Source organism: Echinops telfairi, unplaced genomic scaffold (genome assembly GCF_000313985.2).
Source record: "Echinops telfairi isolate 266 unplaced genomic scaffold, ASM31398v2 ScPeMD7_5868;HRSCAF=6743_0, whole genome shotgun sequence".
Taxonomy (NCBI): domain Eukaryota; kingdom Metazoa; phylum Chordata; class Mammalia; order Afrosoricida; family Tenrecidae; genus Echinops; species Echinops telfairi.
In genome coordinates this window covers 2822516-2829847 of record NW_022109767.1, presented here as the reverse complement: position 1 = coordinate 2829847, position 7332 = coordinate 2822516, and the positions used below count along the sequence as shown (strand labels likewise).

Here is a 7332-nt window from a genome sequence, read left to right as displayed (position 1 = left end):
TACCTTTTCCTGGATGGTGAGCATCTTCCTCTGGCGCTTATTTTTATTGTCAGAAGGCTTAGAAGAAGCAGCTCATTTAGGAGCCATCATAGGGTAAACTCTGTTTTATGGTCACACGTTAAATAAAGCCATAATATCTGGTCCCCATAGTTTAGGAATATACTTTTCACCTACCACTTATCACAAGGAGCCCTGGAAGTGCTGTTGGGTGAGGGTTGGACTGCTACCAAAAGGGCGGTGGTTCAGACCCACCAGCTACTCTGTGAGGAAAAGATGAGGCTGTCTGTCTCCTGTACCGATTGTCAGCCTCTAGTCTAATTCGAAACCCTTTAGAAGGCGGCGATGACTCGGAATCAACTCAATGACAGAGGACTTGGTGTTTTGGATCATTTTCACTGATTTACTCATAAGATTGACACATGTGCCTTGGTATCTGTGTCGAAACTCAAACCACTTGTAAATGTGACAAATGAATTTCATGCTAGTTGGCAACAGTGCTGGTACTAACAATTGTGATTGTTTCATAGGTTTACGTTCCTGCTTCGTACTGAACCCCTTGAACAAGCGGCTCTTCTAAGGAGAGTACCATCCTTACACTTCACGTCTACACCCTGTGACATCAGATTTTTAAAGGGCTCTTTGTGAACTAATGTCACTTTTCTAAGCATTTTACAAAAGGGTAACAAACTTATGTTTCTGAACTAATGCACGTAAGAAAAATCAGCCATGAAAAGTTGATGGCATCGAATAGGTTTTAAATTAATGGCGTGACCCCTTGTAATAACAATTGCGTAATAAGGAGATAAACACTGACTTCATGTTTGTTGAGTTTAAATGGTTATGTATTTTTTAAATTGTCGAGAAAATAAACAACTTTGTGCATTTGACATCTTGTTAACAGCTGTTTGTCTTCAGTATCTGAATGTGGAACTTAACCCTCACCAAAAACGGAAGTTGGCAAAAGAACCTGGGAGCACAAACACTTTTTTAAATGAATAACGGTAGCCTAAGACTTAATATTTTTATAAAGTATTGTTTTGTGGATAATTGAAATAAAAATTCTCATTGAATGCAAAAAAAAAACAAGGGAGGTGCTGTCAGCCATCCAAACAGATGTTTGCAAAATGTTTCCCAGGATGGAATGGCAGATTTGACAAATATATTAAGTGTAATGGAGAGTACTTTCAAGGTGATAAAATTGTTTCATAAAAAAATTTAAATACATAGATTTGAAAAAAAAATCCTAATTTTGGTGGGGGGGGCAGTACCTGTGTCTTAGTCAATAGTGTCTGATTGAATCCTTTGCTTATTTAAAAATAAAGTTATCTTATAAATGAATTGCAGACGTTCTCCATATACTTTATAGATGTTAATTCTATAACAAATATGTTTTGGAAATATTTTCCCCATCCATAGCTTGCCTGTTCACTTTCTTTAAAATGTCATTTGATGAATTCATTTTTAATATTGAATGAATTGACTCTTTTCTGGATTTTTCTTTCTATATCTTGCCTCAGAAACTTTGCCTATTCCTAAATCATGAAGATATTCTCTCAGTTCAGTTATGTTTATTTCAAGGCTTCGTCTCAATTTTTGTATATGGTTTGAGGTAGGGGTTGTGGTAGTTACTTAATTTCACGTAAACTTGATATACAGAAGCGTAGGGGTGGAGTCTAGCCTGTCAATCAAAGCACAGCCTGTGGGTGGGGCCTTCTCATAAGACAGGCCCTGGGGACCTCCCCCCCTTCTGTCTGCCTTCACCTTAATGCTGGTGAGCCCTGGAGATGTGTCTACCACTATTGGATCCTCAAGATTTTGTACCCACTGGCCTGTGATATTCCTGCATTCTGCATCATTATTTGTGACTGCAGAGTCTGAAGAGGGATTTATGGACTAGTATCAGACTTATGGAGTTGGACTGGTCTGGACTCTTTTCCTGATATATAATGCTTTTTGGTATAAAGCTCCTTTTACACATATATGAGTATCTCTGGATCTGTTTCTCTTGTCAACCCGGCCTACCACAGCGGTCAAGGTTTATATGTGGGTGTACGTGTAATTCATTCCTCTCATATGGATATCAAGTGGTTCTACCACTATTCAAAAGATTTTTTAAAATTGTGATTGTAGATTATTAGCCTGTGGCCAGTCTGATTTTTATCCTTTCATAGGTGCTTTACTCAAACTGCACCACCACCACCACCTAGTGCCTCTAATATTTCCTTTTAATACATTCCTTGTGGTTGGAAGGGGTGCCAGCCCCCCCCCCCACTAATCACAGGTCTGGTGGGCACAACTGTACAGCAATAATAAGTAAAGATTATATTAAAGTCATACAGAGCATGAGAGGTAGAAGAGAGACTGAAATAACGGAGTCAGACACAATTCATGGTAGCATGCTCACCTCAGCCCCGCTTGGTGGTCCTCGTGGGGAGAGCCTGGCCGCGAGAACAGGAGAGACCAACTTTATTGCTAACCAAAGGTTATATCTACTTAGGGGGGAGTGATTACAAGTAACCACGTCACAGGAAGGGGCAGTACAATAGGCATACACATCATAGGAAGGGGATGTACGATAGACATAAGTGTGACAGGAAGGGGATGAGGTAGGGTTGTGCCCATAGGAATGGGAGCAACTAGGGGTATACATGTGACAAGATGGGCGGACCCTAGATTCATGATGGCGGCCTAACCTTGGCCACCCTTGTGTGGGCTTGACCTCTCTGGGGTCTCCTACAAGGAAACAGACAACTACTACTGTATTCTTATCAGAAGGGAGTGGGCCCTACTTGTTGTGGGATAAACAGTGGTGACTGCTTGCTCTAGATGGCTGATAACCCTTAGGGAGAATAACCCCTGATCTACTTCTGATGACCTCCAAGTGTATAGTTATTCACAAGCAGCTAAGTTTGGCAGATATTTAGGGGAGACAACTTGGGAGAAATCCTTGTTTCCCACAATTCTTCAATCAGAAGATTCATTGCTATATTAGATTTGCCATAGTTTCTGCAATGATGTACTTGCATGTTCTCTGGGCTTTTTCTAGAACTCCGATAGGTGAGATCGTGGGCCTGACTTAGACCTTTCTATTAACTGCTGCTGCCATTATAAACTACCGCAAACTGGGTGGCTAAAAAAATCAGCTGGTTAGAAGTGAGGGCAGCTTACAGACTCTCAAGGTTGCAAGCGATGTCTGAAGTATTGCAGGAACTGTGCCCTTAACCAAGGGGAGCCCTGGCAGCATAGTGGTTACAGGTTGTGCAACGAACTGTAAGTCAGCAGTTGGAAACACCACCCGGCACCACAGGAGAGCCAAGGCTTCCAACTTCCATTAAGTGTTACTATCTCGGAAACCCTCAGGGCAGTTCTACCCTGTCCTACAGGGTCACCAGTTGTCTGAATTGACTTGGTGGCAGTGGGTTTAAGTTGGGACCCTTAAGCTGTGATGCCACGAATCATTGCTACATGTATTATCTTTCCCATTCCCTTTCCATCACCCAACCCTTGTGGAGGAGCAGGGTAGAATAAATGGGGCAAAACCTTTATATTTTATTTCTCGTGGTGGTGATGTATTGCTAACAAAGTCTCAGGAGAGATTCCATAAGTTATCTACTGCCACTGTCCTAACCCACTACTATTGAGTTGATCCCAAGTCAGAGGGTCCCTAAATGACAGAGTAGAACCACCCTAAAAGGTTTCCACGGTTGTACATCTTTGTGGGGTTAAACAGCTTCACTTTTCTCCTACTTAGCAAATGGTCAGATCGAACTACTGAACTTGCTCTTAGCTCTCCGGTGCTTTAATCCATTGTGCCACCAGGGCTCCTATAACCATTCTCCAAGCCCAAATGTGCGGCCATCAGTCATTCTCATTCATGCTGTAGAGGGTTGCATGTGGCGCTGCTGACTGCAAGGTCAGCAGGTGGAAACCATCAGCCGCTCTGGGCAGAAAGTTAAAGCTTCCTACTCCCATCCATCCATACTGTGTGACCTCAGCCGATTGTGTGCTCCGTTGTTTACATACATAAGATGTAGAACAACATGTCAAACTGTAATGATCAAATCATCAAAATGACTGGTTGCCTTTTGTGTTCTTTGCTTTTTGCTCTTTTCAGTTTTCTATAATGCACAAAACAGCTTGAAGAGGGGGGAAAGTGATTTTTAAAATTTGCATGGAGTCCCTATTGCCTGTAGAATAAAGTTAGCTTGCTGACAAACAAGAGAGAGTTGCAGGCTCAGAAACCCACAAGCACAGTTCCATCCTGCCCTATGGGGTCACTAGGAGCCAAGTAACTATAAACACATTAAAAGACATCTTTAATATTAGCGTGTGGAATTATAGAAGTGACATCTGGGATCAAGAGAGAGCCGTAAAATGAAATTGGGAAATAGTCAAGATGCAAATGTCAGTAGGAGGCGGAGGTAAGGAAAATGAAAGTAAAACAAAACAACACAACTTATGGCATTTTCTTTTTTTTTTTCAAATTGCTTCTAAAAAGCAATAGATAAAAAATTCCTTTTCACATGATACCAACAGATGTTTTGAACAGTAGTCTTTTTTTTAAAAAAAATCATTTTTCTTAAAATGTTTTCATCTTACATGATTTTTCCCCTGTAGCTGAATTAGAAATTCTCATAAGAAACACTCATCATATAATAAACACTACAAATTTCTCATAAACTGCATTTTATGATCTTCTGTCAGCCTGCTTCAAGGAAATCCACGTATTTAAGGTACTTCCTCAGTTTGGCCCATACCCAATGATTATTCAAGCCAAGGATTTGAATGGCAAATTGAGCTGATCCTTCTCGAGAAAGTACAGTCAAACAGCCGAGAGCACTCAGCACACACCCTACGCCCCCTAGTCTGGTGGGGTGTGTGTATGTGTGTGGACAGATACCACTGGATATGCAGTGTTACCAGATAGCACTGGTCCTAAACCATTGTGCCTGCCTGCTACTGCCACAAAGGTGGAGGAATGCCATCCCTTTCATACTCAGCTTTAATCCTCAGCGTTTCATGGGCAGGTGTTACCATAAGCCTCCTTGATTTTCTCAGTGACAGAGATCAGAGATCGAGCCCATCAATACGACCACCCTGCCCTGACTTTGTGATTTCAGAAGCAGCGCTACTCTTTCCGCAACTCACTCAACATTTACAGCCGTTCAGGAGTTACTTCTTTGAGGTCATGATGAGACTGTTTGTCCTTCTGTTGGCTTCGATTCCCTGATGGCCAGAGTCTCTAGGAATTGTTTCCAATATATCAGCAAGAACAGTTAATACAGTGGTTACATCAACACCAAATTCAATCTTCATGTTCACCCATGAACAGTCCTGGGAGAACCAAGATTTCTCCAGTATTTCAGAAATGGCCTGTGTCTTGATCCATGAGATCCACTTCAGCGTGGCCTATCTCAAGTCCAGCAAAGCAAACTTTGGGAGCAATTACCTGTTCCTCAGACTACTGTGGATCATTAATGGCTTCATCCTTGAAAAAGATCTCCACTTTGGGTGGGTAAAACTTGTAGCCTTCCTTGACACCAGGGTTCCTTTTGAGAAAAGAACCAGTTGCTATCCTTCGACACACCCACTCAATGGGAATCATTTCACACTGGGAGCAACTGTCTCCCTCCCATGTGTTGATACCTGCTACCTGTAACACCTGAAAAGTAGAACTAGTGATTTTTGTTGGAAATCGCAGCTTTGCCTCCCAGGCAGTTCTTTTTAGCTGCATTCCCTGCTGTAATCTGGTCCTTGGACTGCAGGACTTCCCCTGGGTGATTTACCAACTTAGACTTCTTTTGTTTTCTCCTCATAGAGTTGTGGAACAATGAGTGGCACCTCTCAGAGGTCCCCATTATCTCAAGATGGGTTGGGGGCTGTGACTGTTCCAGAGCCTAGAAAAGCTGAATGAACAGTTGTCTGCCTATCTTTAATTCAAAGTGTAATGTGGCAGTGAGGCCGGTGAGAACCACACCACAATGACTGTCTATAGTCTTCACGCTGTTTCAGTAAAATTTTATTTATTTTTATTTAAAAATACCCCTTTAGGTAGTTTATCCACAAAATATTTTTCATAAATCCAGCTTATAATGGTTAATATACCTACAAAGCTAACCCTCTAACCTAATTGACTTTTTTAACTTTGTAATGAGCTCTCTGGTCAGAGCTGTCATTACTCAGTTAATACTAATGCTGTAACAAATGATGTTTCATTATTAAACACGTTTTACAAGATATGTTTTGTTAGTAGTCATAGAATCTAGGAATTGTCATATTCGAACAATTTACAACTATATCACAGGACCACTAAACTAAAGCTGTTATATTGCTAAGGATTCTGTACAGTCTCAGGGGAGGAAGTTCATGGGATGGGGTGGGTGGACACCATGGGTTGTGGCACGGAGGTACACTAACTCTAATGATGCCACTGCTTTACCGCCACCGGACACGTGAAGAAAATTAGGCAGCCCAAAGGACTAACCAGAGACATTTTTTGCAACATGTCTTTTACATTCTAAATCAAGTGTTTGGACTGAATTCATGGCTCGCCCATTCAAGATACTCCAGGGGACTCCCAGAAGGACTGTCCATCAGTGGTGCAGGAATAAAGCCACAGTCAGGTGATAGACTATTTTTAGCCCCTACAAATCCACCCACCCACCCACTTCCCTTTCACCCTTAGCTCCGCCCCGTCCTTGTCCACACTCCGCTGCGCACCCTCGCCTTCCCCAGACTCTCGTCCCCGCAGGTCTCGTGACAGCCTGAGCCCAGGCTGCAGTCGTCCCCGGAAGGAGCGAATCCATCCGGGTCTTGGAAGGCGGGCAGAGGGCCTGGCTTGTGACATCACTAGAGGAACGGAGGATGCGCGAACTCCTTGGACCGGAACTTCCTGACTGAGGGGCGGAGGGGGAGGGGCGGAGAGGCCCTTTCCCCGCCCCACGGAAGGGTCCATGCTGGAAAGAGGGGTGTGTCCGCTCGCAAACTTCCCATTCAGTCGGGCATGCTATTTGGAAAGTTCCACTGCAAAGGCATAGCCTTTGAAGAGCCTTTTGTAGATTCTTTCCTGACTTTTCTTTCCTTTCTATTTAATAACCACGGTGACCCCGCACCTTCCGGTCTCTCCCTCCCCCCGCCGTTCTTACGTAGATGGTACGGCCCCGCCGCCGCGCAGCCGCAGAGGGATGGGGCGGTGCCGGCCAGGGGCGGGTGACTCAGTGGCCGCAGCTGCCATTTTAAGTTGTTTGTTCTTGCCTCTCCCCTCCAACGCTGCTCAGCCCGGACCCGGGAGCTGCCCGAGGCCCCTGCCTCCACCGCCGCTTCCGCAGCCAC

General features: G+C 43.6%; 1 protein-coding gene and 1 pseudogene across 1 annotated transcript in view; both read right to left on the bottom strand.

Moving 5' to 3' along the window:
* Positions 1-7332, bottom strand: part of LOC105979518 (patr class I histocompatibility antigen, B-2 alpha chain-like) — a 254494-nt gene that overhangs the window by 31536 nt on the left and 215626 nt on the right.
* Positions 4688-6955, bottom strand: LOC101650170 (annotated as a pseudogene).